Genomic DNA, 25,282 nt, shown 5'->3' with positions numbered 1-25,282 from the left:
TTCAACCAATTTTGTATCCCTGGTTGTTTTTAATGTAAATATATATACACTACAAATATATTTCAAGCCCCACCTCTTTGTGGAGAACACTGTCGTAAATAATCTCATTCGCTCCTTAATTCGGTGTAAATGTGGGGTTCGCTGTTTGTTTGAAAACAAGCGGTTTGCGCACTATAAAAGTGGTGGACGAATGTTTGTTTCAAATGGACATTTATTATGGTCTTTTACGGGAGTCGCTTCCGTGGGTCGATAGGGAGAAGTGCATGCTCTATATGCGATGGTTTTAGGTTCAATCACAGACTTGGGAGAGTTGGTTGTTTACCGCATTGATTGGGTGGATAACTACACACACGCACACACACACATATGCGTCTATAATATTAATAATAATAATAATAATAATAATAATAATAATAATAATAATAATGATACTTCTGAATATGTTAATCATAATATGTTATTGTACATGAAAAATTATATATATATATATATATATATATATATATATATATATATAGTTAGATAGATAGATAGATAGATACATTCAATTCTTGGCCTTCGGAACAAGATCAAAGTGTAGTATCTGTTCTTCAGAGGCTGCACTTCTATTTCTTGTTCTCTTTCGGTGGAGGAGAAATCCTTCACGACTGAGGCAATTTTCATTTTTATACCTTTTCTCCACGTTAAAAAACGACCCTTGTGTCTAACTCTGTCCCTTGGGGAGGCATAGTAAATAGGTATATATATATATATATATATATATATATATATATATATATATATATATATATATATATATATATAAGCATATTCCTCTTTAATACTATATTTCAATTAACATATAACAAATGCTTCTTCAGAATGAAGTTAAATAGGATTATTATAAGTATAATTTCTATATTGTCTGAAATGAAATACGCATGCTATAGCTTTATAAGTAAAATTATAGTTCAATATTTTGTAAAATGAACAAACATTAATTTGTTTAAAATTAATAATATGAGGTAATTGGTCATCATCAGATGTTATCCTTGGCATGTTAATATATGGAAGAAGCCGATAGTAGAGAATATGCGTGGTGCTGTTATAAATGTAGATCCTACGTATTCCACTTAAACATTTATAGAAAGCTTTTATTACAGACAACATGAGGTAAATTATATTTTGTATATTTACACATTTTATCTATAAACTACATCTATGTATGTGCATTATATATATATATATATTTTTTTTTTTTAGTAATTCAATAAATTTAAAAATTTATGGCATGAAATGGTTCTTTCAGATCAATATGTTTATTATTCTATGTAAGACAACGAATACATTAAACACGTCTTACATAGAATAATAACAATTATTGGATTTGAAATCTAACGATTTCACGTCAGAAATGTGAATATGTATTTAATGACTAAACTTTAATTTATTTGCTATATCTTGTATATCGAGAAATGTTTATTTAGATAGGAAAGTACTTATAGAATATGACTGCCAATAATATTTTGTAACACTTATACTCACAGGTTTCCGTACCAGTTAATTATCAGATAATGTAATTCTGAAGTGCATATATATATATATATATATATATATATATATATATATATATATATAATATATATATATATACACGAGGGGCGTGCAATAAGTAATGCCCCTGATCAACTCCCAATTGTTTGATCTAGCTGGAATTTTGCCTGTACAATGATCTTTATCTCTACGAGTAATGTGGCAAATAACAGCTCTGAACTAATTGTGGTTTTTGTTTTACAACTGAGTCAGGTGTGAAATGGAACCTGTTAAATGTCGAGTAGTGATCCGATATTTATATTGGAAAGGACACACACCACAGGAGACTTTTGATGAAATGAAAGAAACTTATGGTGATAATGCCCCATCATATGACTTGTTACGCTGTCATCCTGAATTAAAACATGGTCGGAAGTCTGTGGAAAGAGCTGTCAGACCTGGTCGCCCTCCTTCTGCCATTGATGAGGCATCTGTCCATCAAGTTAAAGCTTCCATTTTGGAAGATCGGGTCATAACTATTCGCCAAATAGTCCAAGATGTCAAGATTTTTACACGGTATGTGGAAACTATCATTTATGACAGTTAGCATATGCATAAGGTGTCTGACAGATGGATTTCAAGGTTGCTCAAACCATTCAAGAAGCGAGAACTTGTCGCGTGCTCGACGATAAATTCGGAGATATGTCAAGAAGATGAGCAATAGCTTTTCAAAAGACTGATTACACAGGACGGAACCGTGGTCCATAATGATCCAGGGGCCAAAGCCCAGTGAATGTAGTTGAAGCACTTGGGCTCACCAACACCAAAGAAGTCAAGGGCCAGCCCTCTGCTGGTCATGCTCACAGTTTCTAGAACGAGGACGGAGTAGTGATGACAGATTTCCTGGCAAAGGGTACCAAAATTACAAGAGCCTATTATGCGTCACTTTTGAGGAAATTAAACGAAGCTATCAAAATCAAGAGGCCCGGCAAGATCAGCAAAGATACCCTCCTCCTGCAGGACAATGCCAGATTAGAAGCACGGGCGTGTGATTATGAAATGCTTCCCCATCCTCCCTACTCTCCTGACCTTGCACCCTCTGATTCCACCTCTTCCCAGCCATGAAGTTGTTTTTCAAAGTAAAGAGTTTCCCAGATAATGCAGCCTTGATTTCTGAAGTCACGTCGTGGTTGGAGGACCAACCTGGGGTGTTCTCCAAAAACGGTATTCAGAGCTGCATCAAACGACGGGAGAAATGCATTACTCTGGGTGGTTCGTATGTAGAGAAAGACTAATAACTGTGCTAAGTTTCGTTGTTCTACTTCTATGGGAAGTGGGTCAGGGCCATTACTTATTGCACGTCCCTTGTATATATATATATATATATATATATATATATATATATATATATATATATATATATATATATATATATATATATATATATATGATTTAACTGTATGGAAACTTGTTGGAGCTTACATTTTATTTAAGAGACAGTTGTAATTTCGATAAAGATTCATAGATTTCGCAGCAGAGCATTTTGACAGTATTCCTAAAAGCCGCCTTGTTTATAGATGATTATGCCGTTTTCCATTGTACAAATCTTGTCAGGTGAGTTGGTTTTTACTGCTATATAATTTGATTACCAGTTTGTACTTGTGATTTTTAGTACTTAGCAGTCGTAAGCAAGTCTCAAAATTTCGAAGGTAGTTACTATATCTATCGATTAAAACTGCATGTATATATATATATATATATATATATATATATATGCTAGCAAGAGTACCCGTCGTTGACTGGGTTCTAAGACAGCCTGCAGACATTGGGTTCTGATTTAGGTAAGTATGATATGTCAGAAAAATGGAGGGGTGTAAAGAGATAGCTTCGAATTTGGGGGTATCAAAACAAAGCAAAATATGAGGAAAAAAAATAAAATAGATAAACCCCATAATTTATTATACCATACCTGTTCACACTGAAACACTTATCATAATATTCTGATGATCTATATAAAAATAACTTTTTTTTTTAACTTTGTGACATATTTCCATTCTATGGAGGTCAGGCGCGAACGAACACCCCATAATTTTATTATACCATATTTCTTCAAACTGAAACATAATTATTAAAGTATACTTACGCAGATAGATATAAAAAGTATTTATTTTTTTTTTTTTAACATTTTCACTCCAAACAAGGCACATTGCCACTTTGGTGTAGGGGGTTACTATCAGGGGAAACATCTACTGGGGTACTATGTAGGGATTAGGGCAGCGAGATGTTGGTTCACGTTGCACTTGAACTTATGCATGTCAGTACAGTTGGGGAAGCAGTGAGCTGGAATGGAATTCCAAAGTCTAGCAGTTCTGGGGAAGAAACTACTGGAGTAGAATGATCTCCTACATCTAGGGATCTCCACAGTGTGGGGGTGGGATTTTTCAGCTTGTCGGGTCTGTCGAGGGTGTTTACGTCGTGGGGGCACAAGTGCTTGCAGTTCATCAGAGCATTCATCAATATATACTTGTAGAACAGGCAGAGGGATGCAACGTTTCGACGATGGGACAGAGGCTGAAGCTTAGATGCCAGTTTAGGACCTATCAGATTTGCGACTCTCTTTTGAACCCTGTCATGGAGCGAGAGACCAGTAGCCGATGGACCAGCCCAAATATGACAGCAATACTCCATACATGGGCGAATGGTGGCCTTATAGAGGTACAGGATACTTTCGGGTGTTAAAAGTTTTCTAGCACGGTAGAGAGAGCCCACCTTCCTCGCAGCGGCCCTGGTAATGCTCTCGATGTAATTGTTCCAACTCATGTTTCCTGTGAACGTTAGGTCAAGGAGCTTGAGAGACGTACTCTCAGATAAAGAGTCGTTGGCCATTGTTATAGGTGGTAGAGAAGGTTTCTTGTAATTATTGAATGAAACCAATTTTGTCTTGGCGGCATTGAACGTGACCATCCATTTTAGTCCCCATTCCACTACTGATTGGAGGTCATCCTCTAGTGTTTCTGCGATTACTTTAGATATATGTTCATTTGTTTTCCTGTCGTGCCTGCTATAGAGTGTGGTGTCATCAGCATATATACCCATCTCAGAGGCAATTTTGTCGGGGAGGTCATTTATGAATATCAGGAACAGCAGAAGTCCAAGGATAGATCCCTGGGGCACTCCCGCATTTCTATCATATTGTTTAGATGTACGACAGTCGAGGACAACCTGGATTTTTCTCTTATCTAAGAAGGATTTAATTATGTTAAGTATTCTACTAGTGATACCGTATGATCTAATCTTCCTGAGGAGACCCTCATGCCATACCCTGTCAAAAGCCTTAGATATATTTAGAGCTACCGCTCTGCCCTCTCCCGCTTTATTAAACGGTGTGCATATTTTCATTCTATGTAGGCCAGACGCGAACGCAGACCCCACAGTTTTATTATACCTTCCCTGTTTAAGTTAAACATATTTATCAAAGTATTATTATGCACATCTATATCAAAAACAGTTGTAAACGTGTTTTCTTTTATTTTTTTATTTTTTATTTCCATACTTTGTGGTCCAGGCGCGTTTTTAATGAATAATCATTATGCCAGATCAAGCATACCCATTCCTGTGTATCGACACATCTTCTAACATTTAATGTGATTAGTTTTTTAATAATAGTCAACCATATAGGAGCCTTTTCGTGACCAGACATACACACAGACGCTAAGCTATATATATATGTATATATATATATATACATATATATATATATATATATATATATATATACATAAATGGATATTTGATGAGGTCGTAAACAGGGACCGATCCAATTGCTTGAAGTGAAAACTGCCGATTTCAACTATATATTTGTAAGTTTGATCCCTGGCTGTGGATAGATTTCAATCTTTATGCACTTGTGAGCTCTGATACGGCGAAAGTGTACTGTGTGTTGAGTACTATATATATGTATCATTATTATAATTATTTATTCTAAGGTAAACAGTTACATTTGTTCTACAGCGTAAAATTATATGGGGTCGCCTGAAGAAGTCTCAGTGATTAAAACAGATGCCTGTTTCTAGCGACCAAATGTGTCTGTGTACTTTCGAATAAATTACAAAAAAACGTATTTGACTTTAGTTATCGATCTCTATCTCACAAACTTGTTGAGTTCATTAATACCTACTTTTTAGTATCTCAAGCCTGGATATATATATATATATATATATATATATATATATATATATATATATATATATATATATATATATATACTAGAATGGGTAACCAGCGTTGCGAGGTTTGTCATTCAATTCTGTTTGAAACACACCTGTATACATATCATATTCCTCATGGGCAACGTGGATGTCCATGCAACAAAAATAAAAGAATGGGTGAAAACATGTAAATCTAATGTCCTCAAGAAGAATATGTGATATCCTCTCCACCAGATATTTCGGCAGACGGGCTAAAAAAGAAAATAAACTATTTTACGGATATTGAGCACTGGAAAGACGCCCCTAAACAATAATTATGAATACATCATTACAAATTTTGTTTCAATACAAAATAGAAGCGAATGCCCATGCGGTTGAAAAAAAAAAAAAAGTAAAAAAGATGGTCTACCAAAAATTAATTTTAAAAACAATTAAATGAAAATTTTCGTCATTTTATATTTCTAATGTACCCCCCCCGCCGCTAAAAGGAAATTTAATTTGTCATATTAAGGGGTGCGTTCTGTTTATAAGATTGTTAGGTGAAAGTACAGAATGGTCTCATAAAAATTAATAAAGGTTATCGTTAGTTTATGTTTCAAATATAACCCCCCACCACCACCAAAAAAAGGTAATATTTTGCTCCCCCTCAATCGCCAAACTTGCAAAAAAAAAAAATGCTAGAGATGACATGCCTGGTTGAACGCTTTTGTGGCCAAAAAGTGGGTGCTCATTTTAGGTTACATTTATACAGAAAAGTTATCCCCCACGTAAAAATGTTTTTTTTAATTTTTTCTTTTTTCAAAATTTCTTCTTTCCTGTTATTTTTAAAGCCTGCTTAAACGTAAAAGACCACAAAACAGGAGGTCTGTTTTTTTTTAAGTGTTAAACGATGCTGGGGAACGTCGTAAAAATTGACGAATTTTTATTTAAGATATTAAATAAATTATAAGGAAAATCTCTTTGCCAGGCAATTAAACACACTTGCTAAGGAATAATCATTACAATAAATCCTGGGCAACCACGATTAAATTTTCTTAACAAAAAAAGGAGCAGATAATGTATGGGATGATGGATTTTGCCCAAATGAAAAATTGCCCCTGTGGCTCACTAACTCTGCCGTCGTGGGGATGCATGTAAATTAAGACATTAGTTTGTATTACTTTGCTCTAACAAATAAAAAAAGTTACTTAAAAATTAAGAATAAGCGAAAAAAAAATTTCTCCGAATTAAAAATAAAAATAATAATTCAACTAAGAAGTAAATTTCGAAATGAAAACAAATCTATTACAGAACGTATTTAATAACGTGTTTCGTTAAAACAATTTTTCAATTGAACTATCACTGTTATTCCCCCTTTGATTTTAAAATGAAACAGTTTCAGATTTCAGATAGAATAATTTAAATCAAATATAAATTGAAATTTAAATAAACTAAATAATTAACAAGTTTTTTTATTAGTACAGTTGAAACGAAGCTATTCTGTCGAATAATTAATATTATCGAGATAATTATTTAAATAGATTTATTTAATGTGATATACTAATGACTGTAACTAAATCAATGTAGAAGTGGTTGGAGAATGTTATATATAGAAATTTCATATAAAATAAACTACCTCATTTGACAGAAGTATCCTATTATGGGCGTTAATATTTCTTGGTCAGCTGGGCTGTACACACATATGACCTTTATATTTCTTTGGACATTGGGAGTTGTACACACAGACACACACGCGCAGGAACACTACTACTTTATATATATATATATATATATATATATATATATATACAATCTCTAAAGTAACTTTCGTTATATAAGAAATAATAAATTTTAAATCATGATGAAAAATACACTTTACAGTTCTGGTGCACTAAGAAAAAAAAACGCAGATTTAACACAGTCAGCTCACTCAACGTGTAGACATCACGGTTTTATGTTTAGAAATGCATGCATTATTATATATTTACTCTGTATTATTTAAATTATTCGACGTATTGGTCTAATCTTGAATATTATTCGCTCAATGTAACCCGATAGAGTTTTCAGTTGCGCTTTTTTAACTCGAGGATCGTTTTCCTGACTTGCGAGTCTTCACAGAATTACAAACATAACCTTTTAGTTAATTCATGTAGCTCGCATGGATATACATGCTAGGTACTTCTAAATTGGAGTTTCAGTTTCTCTCGCAGGGAGAATCGAGCCGTCACCCTCAAAATAGTTTAATAGTAGTCTGGATTTTAACAAGTATATTAAACTTGCTGAACATTCTCGTATGTATTCACGGATTCTGTAAGTTATTTTATTTTCGAAATTCCGCGATTTCCGAATTTCAGAGATAGATTCTCGTGTTTGGTAAAATACGTCCCAAGAAGGTCGAATGTTGTATCGACCTAAACATTGTCTTATTAACAGTTAAGTTTGGAGTAGTAATAAATATTATAAAATTAATAAACATTATAATTTATCCCCCCAAAAATTTTGAAATATATATTAATTTGCACACGTCAGCGTATTTAAATGAGTTCCTTGTGAAGAGTTAAATGACGAATTAGTCTAAGCCACTACAAGAACAGAATGGCTTTAATTTTAATGATAATATTTGCAATCCCTAAACCACTTAAAATAGAAATTAAATTCGAGAAACTGTGAAAAAATATGGCTTTACTCTTTTGAAAGATTCGAATATTGGTTGGTTGGTTGTTTTACGGCGTATCAACCCTTTTAAGGTTTTAAGGTTATTTAATGCCGAATCCAGTGATTTTGAAGAAGAAATTTTAATATAATATATATTTTCAAGTCGGTTTCTATTTAACCCATAATCGGGACCTTTACGGGTACTAACGCTCCGGGTCAGAGGGAACCTGGGAGGAATGTCAATTAAATGGTGCATCAACACTCCCCAGAGACCCCAAGCTAGGGTCTCACCATCGGATATAGTTTTAGGTAATATCCTGGACCTGGAATGTTGGTTTATGTGCTAATAGTCTTTATTGTATTATGGGGTAGGAAAGTCAAGATGTTGTTTTACTCTGAGGATGAGAACAAACGCGAAACAAAATAGATAGGTTCTCTGATTAATTCAATTATGGTTTGCGGGAAAACGTTTATTACTGATGAAAAAAAATGGATTATTGGATGACTGAAAAAAGAGGGGCATCTCATCTAAGAGGAATAACTACGAGGAAAGATGGTGGAAGTCAGAAAGGGAGAACGAGATAAAAATACGACGCAGGACATAGAGAATATTAAGAAATATTTGAAAGTGAACATCCTTCTTGGGAAATAATACAGGAATAAAAACACAAGAGAGGGAAATAAAGAAAGAACATTGTGGAAGAGGAGAAATGGAAGACCAATAGAAATAAAATAGAGAGTAAAAAAATAAAATGATGCAAGCGGGGAAATGCCAGCAAAAAACACCAATAATTCTAAAAATAAAGACTTGAGTAAATAAAAAAGCAAAACAACGACAAGGAAAGGCGAAAATACTAAGAAAAGAAGGAAAGACTACTAGAAAGAAAACACTAAACAAAGATACATGTCGAGTAATATATATATATATATATATATATATATATATATATATATATATATACATATATATATATATATATATATATATATATACATATATATATATATATATATTACTCGACATGTATCTTTGTTTAGTGTTTTCTTTCTAGTAGTCTTTCCTTCTTTTCTTAGTATTTTCGCCTTTCCTTGTCGTTGTTTTGCTTTTTTATTTACTCATATATATATATATATATATATATATATATATATATATATATATATATATATATATATATATATATATATTTATATATAATTGTGGAGCTGGATCAAATCCGACGAAATGAAATGGAGGTGAAAGCATTCAGGTCTATATATATATATATATATATATATATATATATATATATATATATATATATATATATATATATATAAAGTAAACGTGTGTTTGTGTGTCTGAGTACATTCCCCTACGCAATAACTCTGTCAATCTTTAGTCTACAGACTAAAAATTTGATAGATAGGGTACTGAGGAAAATCGATGTGATCGGTTTTTGACCAGAAATTTGGCGATTAAGAGGTCACAGTTCAACGATTTAGCCTCTGAGAACTCTACCAAACTCCTTCGACAATTTTGGGTCTACGCACTTGAAATTTTAGATATAGGTTCCTTGGACATAGATCTAACTTAATAAATGGATTTGAGCCCAAAACAATACATTTTAAGGGGTCATAATAGAGGTCAAAGTTTTTAAGACATTAACCTCTGCGGTCTCTTCCAAATTGCTAAGACAATTTCTGGTCTAAATATTTTAAATTTTACATAAAGGGTATTCGGAAATAGGGCAAGCTTTTTCATCAGTTTCGGTCAAAAATTTTAAGTTACCTATATATAAATATATGCATGTATGTCTGTTTGCATGTCTGCCTTAAACTCTCAATAGAGGTGACGGCTTTTACCAAGATTAGTATCGTTTAAAACTTCGACCTTTCATACGACAAATATTGAAAAAATTGGTTTAAAACACTTATATCTTCCCCTTCAACTAGACAACTTTCTACAGGGGTGGGGCATTTTTTCGCCGATATTTTTTGAAGTTATCCTCTCCTTTAGATTGTCTAGCCTTAATTTTTAAAAATGTCGCTTGCTGTTTGATGGTGGTCGTAACATCATAAACGTTAGGTTTTGCCCCGTTGTTTTCCTCCTTTGCGTACGGGTTCGAGCTTGCCTCCCTACTACCACTTTTCTTTTTGCTCGACATACACATCCAAAAACCCTGGAAATGCCGGGCTGAAATGCTAGTACATATATATATATATATATATATATATATATATATATATATATATATATATATGTGTGTATGTATATATGTATATACATAGTAATTTATATCTATATATCTTTATATATATATATATATATATATATATATATATATATATATTATATATATGCACGTAAGTCCGTATTGTATAGTAATTTATCTATACACACATATATATGTGTATATAATAATTTATATATATTTTATATATATATATATATATATATATATATAAGTTCTAAAATTTAAATACGCATATGTTTCTGTGTTAAATACTCGATATGATTTATAAGGCGAAATTGAAAGTCCAGAAATTCTGTGTAGCTTTTATACCATGTAGATTTTATGACTTATATCATAAAATACTGCTTTTATTATATACGTATATCTTATCCAGTCTATCAACATACTGAATTGTGAATGTTATTCTTAAAACTTACATACCGCAATATGTTGTTATACTGTATATCCCTACATTATAATATATATGTATTATTGTTATTTTCTTGCATAAAACATGTTTGTTATGACATTTCGTGTTTCTCCATTTGTTATTTACAAAATTCAGTTATTTTTAATAGCAACGCTTTCTAGTGGCCCCTTTATTATCTTAACATGTAATAATCACAATTTTTTTTTTTTATGTAGCCATGTACGTCTATGTTTTTCTTTTCCTTCCTTCTATAAAACATATAAACGTGTCAAAAGCTACCGTAAATTCTATATCGCGCAAAAACTATCGAGTAATTAAAGACTAATTGCGAAATATAGATTATACTTACAAAATTACAGAATGCAAACATGGCTAGGGTATTGTTTAAACACAGTGAGGCTATAGCATGCAAATGCGGAAGGTGATTAGCGTGAGGAAAGTGGAAAAAGCAACTAACTTAAAGAAGGAGCGAAACGGAAGGAAATAGATTAAAACTCCGCGTGAAAGGAGATAAGAAAATTGAAGGTTGGTGTGAAAATAAATAACAATACAAACAAAATAACACAATAAAAAAAATAAGTACTAATCAAGAGAATATATGCAAAAAGTTATTGAACAAGAGGCATAAAGAAGAAGCAAAAAAAGTTAAAAGATTATTTAAGAACAGCGACATGTGCGTCAACCGATGAGACCTCGAGTGTCGATGAACAAACCGAGATAGATAAATAAAACGAGCATCGAGGCAGAATTACGAACACAGTGAGGTTAGGTAGTTCGATATTTCTCTAATCTACACAAAACAAAGGTATAAGAATGAAAAATAAACACGTATATATATATATATATATATATATATATATATATACATATATATACATATATATATATATATATATATATATATATATATATATATATATATATATATATATATATATATATATATAAGCAAGGCTATGTTCAATGCACGCACCAACAGAAACGCATAGATACGGAGCGCATTAGGCCCAGATTATAATCAGAAGACGACCGTGATAGCGTATTGTTGTCAATAGCCCCTGGTGGATATTTAAAGAATTGGAGACCGTGGTGTCGATTGTAGATCAGAGGAAGCGAACGCCAGGAGTATCAGAGGAAATTTGATAAGCTTGATGAGAAGTTGTGTTGTACCACCTGGGCCTTCTTTTAAGATAAACAATGAACAACAATAACAACAAAACAACGCCAACCTCACACTCTCCTCATATAAGACCGAATTATTTTGTCTGAGATTATTAAAATTTAACTTTCATGTTTTCATGTTAAGCTATTATTTGTTCTCTCCAAACAATACTTCGCTTCTTAGAGACGTTACATCTTCTGAAAAATGTAATTCAGCAGATGAAGCACTCGTCCAATAAAAATGCCTAATTTATTTTATTCTACTCTTTTTTCACCCCAAATCAGGCATGCTTTTACTTGGAAGTTAAGGGTCTACTATTTGTATCTGTGTCTAAGAATAGAAAGTGGGGGTTGAGTAGAGAGATGGTTATTAAGATTACATTGAAAATTCTGCAGGATAGTTCAAACAGGTAGGGAATGAAATAGGCAAGTAATTCAAGAATCAAGCGAAGAAAATGGGACACCTTTTTGGCATACGGGCATCCAAATTGAAAACTGGGGATTTAGTTTTGGGTTCGCGTTCGTCGGAAGTGTGTATGTCGAAAGAGACAAGTACTTAGATTTAACCAGATCCCTCTTCATTTAAGTACCTGTAAGTGGGACTCGAAGGTGAAATGTTTCGCTGATAAGGAGGAGCTGGAGTTTTGCCGATAATGCAGGAAATAATAGATTAGATACTCTTTTGGGCGTTATTAAGGAGAAATACATTAGTGATAGATGTAAGAGGAACGAAAATGTATCGTGTAAATTTTTCAGAGGCTTTGTCAATGTACTCTATGTATTTGTTCAAAGTGCAATCAAATATACGAGTTAATCCCATGATAAAAAAAAGGTTGAACATGTATGCCAGTTGACATATATCGGATTAAAAAAAAAGAAATACTTATCTCTGTTTATAATCTAGCAACAGTGTCCACGTCATTAGTTGGTTTCATAAAATAATCTCCTACATGCTTGTTTCGTAAATCTGTAATTTCACTTAAACATTTAAACTCAGAAAAAAACATACCTGATTATAAAACAAATGATTTGTTAAACGTGGGCGATCACCAAGAATTAAGTTGTATTTTATTTAATAACATTTAATGTAATTTTCCCCTTTCTTGTCAATTTATGCCATCTCAAAATTATTATTACATATTATCTTGTAAATGTAAAACTTCACCTTTCTATGTTTACATTTGCATGTCTTAAAAAAGTATGGTATTGAGTCTGTATTTTCATATTTCTTGAAGAAGGATCCATAATCCATATTTTTTATCATTACCACTACTTGAATATTATATGATGACCGTCACAAATGATCTTACATGGGAGTTTGTTTCATATGCGTCTTCATGAATCCTTCTTACAACACAGAAAAGTATACTGAATTTCGAACGAAAAAAAAACAGTACAAATGTAGTAAATAACACATTCATTTGTATGAACATAGTATGTCCAAAAATAAATAGACTTTGTAATGCTTGCTAAATTTATTCATTACATGTTGCCAATCCTAAAGAAAACGATATAAATTATCATAATAGAGTTACACAGTGATACCAAATAAATAAAATCATATATATCTATAATATAAAGCTGAACGTCTATGTGTGTGTCTGGTCACGAATACGTTCCTATATGGTTGACTATTATAGAAAACTGATCACATATAATGATAGAAAATGTATCGGGATACAGGAATGGGTATGTTTGATCTGGCATAATGATGATTCATTAAAATTGTAGGATCTGCGTACGGGCCTGGGCAACAAAGTATGCAAATAAAAAAACAAAAAAAATAAAAAAAATGTTTACAACTGTTTTTTATATAGATGTACATAATACTACTTTGCTTAGTTTGTTTATATTTAAATAGGGATGGTATGATAAATTGTGGGGTCTGAATTCGCGCCTGGCCTCTATAGAATGGAAATAGGCACATACTTTAATAAAGACTTCTTATATCTATCTGCGGACGTACACTTTGATAATTATGTTTCACACCTGACCTTCATAGAATAGAAATATGTTACAAAGTTTAACAAGGTGTGTTTAATATAGATCCACAGAATATTGTGATAAATGTTTCAGTGTGAACACGTATGGTATAATACATTATGGGGTTTATCTATTTTATTTTTACTTTCATTATATTTTGCTTTGGTTTTGATACCCCCAAATTCGAAGCTATCTCTTTACAACCCTTCCTTTTCATAACCTATCATGTTTTCATAAATCAGTCCATTTTCTGTAGGCTGTTTTGGAACTCAGTCAACGACGGATACTTTTGCTAGTATATATATATATATATATATATATATATAAATATATATATATATATATATATATATATAATTTATAAAATCGACAACATATACATACAAATATATATATATATAAACACATTTATATACGTATCTATATATGAATACATATATGTTTTTATATATATTTATATATATATATATACATATATATATAATTTATAAAATCGACAACATATACTTACATATATATATATTTATATATGTGTATCTATATATAAATACATATATATATATGTATGTATATCTATAAGCTGATTGATAAGATAATAGGTTCACGACTAGAGAAGCATATTCGCCCAGACCATATAGAAAAACAAGGATCTATAGACTGGATAACGAGTTACCGTTTCATTATGATCATAGGAGAATTATATTCGCTCTTCAATACCAGAGTTTATAGACGACTGCATTTAAAAAAGCTGAATGGTGTAAGTTATCACAAAAAATGCTAGTTCTTCCGTATAGAATCAGAGATTATGAGCCACCTGTACTCCAGCGGTAAGATTCTGGGAGGCGGCTACAATATGATGCGACGAAATTGATTGGGTGCATATTTCAACTGAAATATTTGTAAAAGGATGAATCAGACAGAACAGTAAAAAAATATATCTACTATTGTTATGCAAAACATACACTTAATTATCTAAAAACGAAACTATTAAATTTAACAGAGTTTTATGTGATAATAAGTAGAAACTAATAAACCTAGTAGAAGTTATGGATGCTGGGTTAAATAGAGCTAGAGTGAAAAGATAATGAAATACTAATGGCTACTGTATAAAATGATGAGTCACTGGACACCTATCAATATCTCTATCATTTCAGTAATTACAAAAGCACCTGCACTTGTGAAAAAAAACAAAATCAAAGTGTCGGACAAATATAATCGTTTCAAAAAGTGCAACACAGATACAAATAAGTGGACTTGAAGGGGATGCCATTATCTTGAATGATCCCTCAAATAAGATAACATGTTTATTTCCCGCATCAGAATGCAAAAAAAAAATAATAAATACAGTATATTTCTGCGTATAAGACGCCCCTTCCAGTTTAAATGTCATCTTTAAAAAACAGTATTTCATAAGACGCCAGGTGATGCAGTTTCTAGCCTAAGTTAAACAAAAATGGTTTCGTTATTATACTGTCGCCTTATACGACAGAAATATCAGGAATTTATTAAAATTTCCCCGAGTTTTATCTCGACTAATCTGACGCTAGCCTTATACGCCGAAATGTACGGTTTATTATAAATAGTAAATCTGTTGGTATGCGCGTAGTTTAAGTTATAAACATCGAACTGAAAATAAGTTCAAAAATACCGAAGCATCAAAAATTATGAATAAAATTATGTTTTCACTGAGCGTAAAGGAATGAGAATAAGAATGTGAACACTGTGTAAAAAAAACGCACAGGAAAATTAAGAATGAGAAGCTTCAAACAGTAGTAGAAAGCACCGAATTCCTCCAAAAATGTCATCATTCATTGACAAACTGTGTATGTTCTTCATTGGTTATGAATTCACTTCGCATAGAAAAGGCAAACGTTATAAAAGCTTTGGTGAAAGACCAGCCTTCAGTGATAATCTTTATTAAGTCTTCTTGGGAAATGCCAGGACGGAGATATTTTCATTTCTTTTTTTTTTTTTTTCTCTCGTTTTGGCTTTTTAGAATGATTAATAGTCGCGAGCGAAGAGGCGAAAGAAGATTAGATGAGGATCGGCAGGGGAAATCAGGGGAAATGTTGATTTTCTTCAAAGGACAATAAGAAAATTAGAAGTTTGAAACAAACTAGGAAGAAAAAAGTAAGCGCTAAATAATATTCGAATAGGCCTGATTATTAGATTCAGTGATTGAGAGCGCAAATCTTGTCTTCAATTTACGGTAGCCATTTTGTTTCACTTGGATTCTCAAAAAGGTGTATAGATCGACACACATTCACACACACACAAAACTACAAACACAAACCCACACACATATGTATATGTATATATGTGTGTGTGTGTGTATATATATATAAGAAATTGAATTTATATATGTATATATATATATATATATATATATATATATATACATATAGTAAGTTATAAAATATATGTGGTAATAAAGCTACACAGAATATTCCGCGTTTCATTCACACTAGGATTCATAAGGCTTATGGATGAAACGCAGAGTATCCTATGTAGCTTAATTGGCATATATATTTTATACTTTACTATCAAGTTCTACCTACGTATTAGGAACTGTGTAACTAAATACTTAAAGATTACGCATTAATTTATACTTTCGTATATTAATTCATGTGATTGAATGAATTAATCATATATATATATATATATATATATATATATATATGTATATATATATGTATATATACATTATATGATCTAGAAGAATGTTTCTTTTATGATATATCTAAATGTAATACTAAAAGCAAGATTAATGTATATGTTTCCTAATATGTTTGATGATAAATGCGAATTTGTATTTTGTGAATAAACTATATTACCGTTTTCGGCCCAAATATAATTCTTACAGCGTTTTGGCTAATGTAAGTTCCGACTTGTGCTATGACGCATTCCCTAACGGGAAAAAATGCGAAGTAATAATCAGTTTTGAGTGAGGCATTTCTGGAGGTTGATTGTTCAATCCTCAGTGGGAATATTAAAATATTATTACAATTTTCCACCGAGGTTTACCGTTATTACTGAGTTCATTAAAGAAACACTCACCCTATCCTTTGAAGTATATGAAGTTTTCCATTAGGAATTCAGTACAGCCTCATGAGAGTAGGTAGGTAGTCCGTCCGGAAAGGTTGTTTTTTTTTTCTTCATTTTTTATGGTGAAGATAATCTCTGGGAGTAGAAGGAAATAGCAACGTTCGTTTTGCTCAGTAGAACCACGGGTGTTACGCTCCGTGTGTCGAGCGGAAGTTTAAATGAAGTAATGACCACACACTTTTTGAAAATCTTTATTTTTTAAACAGAATTTAAATGAAAAATTATGAAAAATACTTTAAGTGTAGAAAATAATGATAACACCTGATTAAATTTAATTGTATATCTCATTAAATTTAATTGTATATCTAATTTAATTTAATTGTATGTCTCATTTAATTTAATTGTACATCTCATTTAATTTTACTATATATCTAATTTAATTTAATTGAATATCTTATTTAATTTAATTGTATGCCCCATTTAATTTAATTGTGCATCTCATTTAATTTTACTATATATCTAATTTAATTTAATTGAATATATCATTTAATTTAATTGTATATCTCATTTAATTTAATTGTATATATCTTGTAATTTAATTGTATATTTAATTTAATTTAATTGTATATCAATTCCCACGCATTGAGCCTTAATTATATTCAGAGCGAATCATAGCAAACTCAATAAACTCGTACTATACATCTAATTTCACACGTGTTCTGTACTGCCTTAAAGACATCCCTGCCCTTAGCCATATAACACTTCGGCTCCCTCAGTCTCTTAACTGTATACCCTCTATGCAAGGTATCCTAGCATTTTATCCCTAAGGCACCTATCGCTTGACGTCACATCCGTTATTTATTACCTTGATCTCACCTTTCATAAAAAATACCTAAGTATAAAGAGATTTCATAACACCATTTTCTATGAATCTATCTTTCTTATTTTGTTGATAAAAAGATTTACATACACCAGTATATATTTTCGCCATGCCGATATTTTTCTATTGTATGTACGCACACACATACACATATATACACATACACATATATACATATATGACTATATGTATACGCCCGTATGTATATCTATGTATATATCTATATATGTATCTGCGTATACCAATGTAAGTGTACATTATGTATGTATATTCATATTTGTATATATGTGTGTATACATGTATTTATATACAAATGTGTATGTACATATATATGCGTATTTACATATGTAATTGTATATGTATATATGAATGTATACAGATATGTATACGTATGTATATACATGCATATCTAATTCTCTCTATATATATACACACACAAACACACACAGACACATACACGCACACACATACACGCACCTACACAGACACACCCACGCCCACATACACACACACACACACACACATATATATATATATATATATATATATATATATATATATACCTGCAACGATCGCTGTGTTTGTAAATAAACAAGCAGTATAAACGCGATGAACGCGTGTATTTTTAAATGGGCATCTGATCAGGTTGTTGGCAGGCACTGATGGGATAGGCAGAATGGGAGAACTTTCAACTATTAACAAGCGTGTTGGCGGTTCAATCCCCAGCTAAGGATGGTTCTAGTCTAGCCGCCCTGATTAACTTTGATACAGTGGAATAGTTCTGTATATGTAGAGTAATATATATGTATATATATATATATATATATATATATATATATATATATAACTACTTCATTTACTCATACGAATTTAACATACGAAAGTATAGATTTATGCGTAAACTTTAAGTATGTACTTCAAAAGTACTCAATACGTAGGTAGAGATAGTTAGTACTTTATAAAATATATATGGCGATAAAGCTACACTGAATATTCTGCGTTTCATCACCATTTCATAAGCCTGACGAATCCTACAGTGGATGAAACGCAGAATATTCAGTGTAGCTTAATCGCCATATATATTTTATAAACTACTATATATATATATATATATATATATATATATATATATATATATATATATATATATATATATAATAAAAATTACAATAAGTTTACCAAGGTAACTTTGATACAGTGGAATAGGTCTGCATATGTAGCGTAATATATATATATATATATATATATATATATATGTATATATATATATATATATATATATATATATATATATATATATATATATATATATATATATATATATATATATATATATAATAAACATTACAATAAGTTTACCAAGGTAAACTCCGCGGATTAAGGACTATCCACTTATCTTGTGCTTCCTTTTTTAAAATTAAATATGTTTTTTACTCTTTTTCAAGATGTCTTTTAACATGTTTTATTAATCATTTGTTCATTTATATATATATATATATATATATATATATATATATATATATATATATATATATATTCGTGTATAATTACTATCAGTACATTATAACGAAACATCTTTTTCTGTCTCTTAATCAGACATATTTTTTTCTCGAACCGTTCTTATTTGTTTCCTCATTTTGATATGGCTTATTTTTAGTTTTCTGTCAAAAGATTTTTTTTTACATTCCTTGTTTTCGCGCCCATATCCTGATAAATGTAGTGCTTCGCTTATTCCGTCCATCACAAAAGCTAGATTGTCATCAGAGAAACTGGACAATGCCTCCCTATTGCGATAAAGATCGAAACGCGTACAGTTACTTGATAAATCTCATTATATTGTCAAAGGGCTTCATCTTAGGCTCTAATCCACACCAGCACACCAAAAGGCCAAAAAACAAATATTATAACGAAAAAAAAAGAATAAAATCATATTTATTAAAAACTAGATTGCAGTAAGCTTAGCTTTTCATTCAGGGTGTCACTCAGGATATTAGATGGTGATTTTTTAAATCTACCTCAGAGAGGACTTCAGAAAAAATCTTTAATAATAGCGAAATGAAGCGATCTTCAATTCTCAAGATAATTTCTGTTAGCAGTACAGTACTTTTCCCTATTATTTGGAATCAGCATATCTAGAATGTAATTTTTAGAACATGTCGGTCGATGTAAACTACGACTTTCTGCAGGTTTATCTTCTCGAATTTGGGAATCTTTCTCTACAACTCGAGCATTATTTGCCGAACTTTTGGATGTCCACAGAATTTCGAACAGAGCCCGTTGGGAAGTGTCTAACGAACTTGGTAAAATCCAATGGCACGTCACTTACTTCTGAAGACTAAACGTGCAGTCTTCAATGTGGAGGATCCTTAAAATAGATTTGAAAATTATTAGTTTGTCAGTTGGCCGTTTATGTTTTACATCATATCAAACTGTTTCAAGTTATTCAATGCCGAATCCAGTTATTTTGAGTATTTTTTTTAAAAAAATAGAATATATTGTTTTTTTTTCAAGTCTGTTTCTATTTAACCCATAGTTGAGCCCCTATAGGGTACTACCACTTCCGGGTCAGAGTGAATCTGGGAGCAATTGCAATTTAAAGAATGGCTCAAAAATCCTCAAAACCCGAAAGCTGGGGTCTTACCGTCGGATATAGTTTAAGATAATATACAGGCCTTGCAAACTATTAAAACTTCTGTCAAGACATGGATGACGAAACAATAATATGCTACACCCGTGGACTTTAATAAGGGCCTCATTCAGAATTTGTTAACAATTCTTGAGTTCCACAGAATAATTCTGAAGTTGGATAAAATACGCCTTAATTTTTCGGGAGTGACATCGATCGAGACGTTTGAAAATATTCAGGGTAAGAGAAGTAATTTCATGTATCTAAAGAATACCAAAAATCCATCGGCATAACAACAGTTCACAAACGGTGAGTTTGTGGCCGATATATTTTAAATTACCACCTCCCAGAAAGAGGTTAGTTTTTAATCGTGTGCATAAGTTTGTTTGCGTAAGCCTAGCGTCGACCTGATTGGAACACCCAGAAGAGATTTATATATATATATATATATATATATATATATATATATATATATATATATATATATTAGATTACCCATGACCCGTTGGGCCAGTATGTCATATTGGCGATGGAATTCATGTATGAGCGTGACACTTGTGACGTAAAGAAAATAGTTTTTTTTTTTTTTACGTAGCAGAAACATTTTTATGAAAGTATATTAAAATGAAAAATGACGGATGGATCACTCAAGCATGAAAAGAAATCCTCCCTATTTGTGTAAAGTTACCTATTCTTCCGAATAATCGCTCAAAAATCGAAAATTAAACATGATTTTCCTACGAACCGAACGCCGACGAAAAGAACATGAACGAACATGAACCTACCGATGAGAAATATGAGAATTAAAACCCCATATTAGAATCCTTCAACCAAGTTATAGAAACTTAAAATCTAAAAAAAAAATAATTAATAAAACCTGAACAAAAAAACATAAATAAATAAAATAAAATAAAACTAATATTGAAACAGATAAGTAAATATGTCAACAAATTCACTGTTCTCACACAACTAGTTTGTATCTAGAAATGTAAACAAAAAATAAAAAAGAAGGAAGGAAAGAAAATGAACGGATACAGAGTAGTAGTAGTAGTAGTAGTAGTATTGGCTTTACTACAATCGTTCTTATGTTAGTCAAAGGGTTAAAGTTGTTTAGTTGTAAATAAATAGCGACCGTATAGTTGTAATATAAAGAATTGTTGCAAAACCACCGCACTCTTCCCACGTTAAATAATAATTTCGAAATAATAACGTTAATATTTCAGTGCGTATGTCAAAATCTGCAAAAGAAGCGATTTGTGTTCATTTGTTTACGTTGTTATGGGTTAATGTTTATGCGTGCATGCGCAACCACATGTTGTAAACCGGAAAGTGGGATACGTCGCTCGTTACAAGGTCATTTGTGTTTTATAATTATATCGATTAGTTAGTAGATCAAATAGTTTATTTTTATATTCTAGTTAATAAATAAATATTTTAGTGACGTTCCAAATTTGCTAATGCATCCGGGTTCAGCTACTCACTAGGTTGCCCGTCGTAGAGTACCGATAAGGGGGTATCATCATCGTCATCATTACATGGTATGAATCAGAGATGTCTGTTTTGCATTGGTGGTGGCGGTACTTGTCTAGAAAGACGTCAGGTATTTCCAGGGCAGACCAGTCTAAGAATAAAGTTTTTTTTTGTTGTTGTGTGTGCTTGGAACGAACTGAATTTTAACTTGGAACACCTAGCTCGTAATTCCGTGTCGTTATCAACTTCACCACGGTCACCCTCTCATTGCTCTTTGTTAATGATGTTTAATGTGATGTTTAAAATGAGCAAAACTTGTTTTTTCTTTTACCAGTTAAAAATTATTGTAAGTGTAATTAAAATATGGGTGCTGTTGATGTATCGAGAACCGTAACAAATTATATATTAAAAGAAAAAAAAAAAAACTTTACATGCCAAGTATATAGAAGCATTGCCATATACGTAAAATGTGTACGCGCACTGTCGTTATAATGGTGTATATAAAGGCACTAATGCGTGTATTTAAATGTGTTTATAAAGTCGTTCAGTGGTGTCATTATTTACATCACATATAACTGACGCTTACACATATACGCTAAATATTTTAAATAGACAGAAAGAATAAACGTACGTGATACTGTTCTTTAACACGTGTGTCTTTCTTAGTTCCGTAAAAGAACTACTAAACATTTTATTAATAATGAAAAAGAAAATAAACACAGTAGCAAACTATACATACTAAAAACAGCAATGTCGTGATCCATTAGCGGGCAGATTGATAAGATTACAGCAAGAAAAATATGTTACATTATGGATGGGAATATTGAAAAAAGCAATGTTGCTGTGATAAACCTAGTTTTGCAGGGTATATTTTATTCATACAAAAAACGTAATTGTAAGAATAGTTCTTTAATTTTATAAGGTATTGAAGCATATATCAGGAGATTAGTATCGTTCTGAAGCTGGATATTTCGGACAACAAATATCGAAAAATCGGTTTAAAAAATAATCACTTCGCCCTCAAGTTGGCAGTTTTCTACTGGGAGGGGGGCGCTTTGACTAGCCTTCATGTACATCTTCCTAACTTCCAGTTTGGCTATCGGTGCAGCAGTAAAGACGTTACGTTTTTTTTCACGGTCTGTTCCTCCTTTCCCTACGGGGTCGAGCCAGCCTGCCTGCCTGCCTTCTACTAGTTTTTCTTTTCTCAGCGCATACCTCCACACACCCAGGAAATGCCGGGCACCCACGCTAGTTTAATACAGAAAAATATTGATGTTCCACAAATTCACAGGTAAACAATAACATTCTCAATCAATCTCGGTGAAGCTAGTTTTTCTACAAGATCATAGTTTTGAATTTTGTATGCCGACTTCTAATCTAAAAATGAAGAATTATCTTCTAAATTAGAAATTTTAAACTTTCAAAAATTTTGACCTAAACCTGTATCTTGAGTTGAAGTAAATCACCTAAAAAGAAAGATTAAATGGCATTTATTACAGCTATGCGACTACGCCAGTCTCTCTTTCAGGTTTTAATGACGTAATTAACATTTTCTTGTCATTAAACCCTACAGGCTAATCCAATTGTAGTAATAATCTGGTCGAATAAAGGTACAACAGTTACATAAAAGTATAAGGATTACGTCCACAAAATGTTAGTAATGTTCGATGACACAAAAAAAATTGTAAAATTGAGCCTGATCGATACTCCTGATAAATAGATGTAAATAAAAAAAACTGTGTTAAGTTGGTGAAAAGTGGTGTACCCCTATTCGAATATTTCTACTGTTACTACACCATTAACTTTATATGGCCTAACTAAAACTCATAAACCAAATATTCTTTAAAGCCTTTCTCTTTATGGTTTTATAATATATATATATATATATATATATATATATATATATATATATATATATATATATATATATTAGCAACAGTACCCGTCGTTGACGTGGTTCAAAAACAGCCTACAGAAAATGGACTCTGATTTATGAAAGTATGATAGGTTATGAAAAGGAAAGGGTTGTAAATTTGGATTGAATTTAGGGGTATAAAAAACCAAAGCAAAATATGATGAAAGTAAAAATAGAATAGATAAACCGTATAATGTATTATACCATATCTTTTCACACTGAAACACTTATCACAATATTTGTTTGGATCTATATTAAACGACCTTGTTAAATTTTGTGATATATTTCCATTCTATGGAGGTCAGGTGCGAACGAACACCTCGAAATTTTATTATATCATATTTCTTCAGAATACGCAGAGAGATATGAAAAGTCTTTATTAAAGTGGGTGCTTATTTCCATTCTATGGAGGCCAGGCGCGAACGCAGACCCCACATTGTTATAGTACCATCTCTATTTAAGTTAAAACATACTTATCAAATAGTCTTATGTACATCTATATCAAAAACACTTGTAAACGTTTTTTTTTTTTTAATTTTAATTTTTTTTGTTTCCATACTTTGTGTACCAGGCACGAACCCAGACCCCACAATTTTTATGAACCATCGATCTGCCCGATCAAACATACCCATTCCTGTCTCTCGATACATTTTCTATCATTATATGTAATCAGTTTTTAAAGTAGTCAACCATATAGGAGCCTATCCGAGACCAGACACACACACTCACATTCAGCTTTATATAATAGATATATATACTGTGCCGGCAAAAATGATGTCCGCACTTGTAATTCTTTCAAAACTGCAAATTTAAGCTACATTTATTGTAAGTGTTTAAACAAGATATACTTTATTTGATTCGCCTTTTTTTCCTGTATGATTTTACTTTTAATATTTGAAGCTAAATTAAAATATTCTAGTATTCACGTCAATTGAAAAAATAACTTCAAATTGAGGAGGCAAAAAGAAAGACCGCAGCAACAAATTCGCTTATAACCAGATTAAATTATCGCCCATAAATCAGTGTTAAATGTCCACCAACAAGCAACAAAGCATCTCTGTTCGCAATTGTTGTTGTTTCATGTTATAGAACGTAACATTTAGCCATATGTCACGACTTTCGCTTTGTGATCGTCGGGAACACATTAATCTCCACTTTTCTGCTTTATCCAATCGAACAATAAGCCGCAGATTGCAATGTGA

This window comes from Euprymna scolopes, chromosome 32, assembly GCF_053919585.1.
Source record: "Euprymna scolopes isolate OS-2025 chromosome 32, ASM5391958v1, whole genome shotgun sequence".
In the NCBI taxonomy this organism is placed as follows: domain Eukaryota; kingdom Metazoa; phylum Mollusca; class Cephalopoda; order Sepiida; family Sepiolidae; genus Euprymna; species Euprymna scolopes.
The sequence above is the reverse complement of the archived record's forward strand: the minus strand, read 5'-3'. Positions refer to the sequence as shown.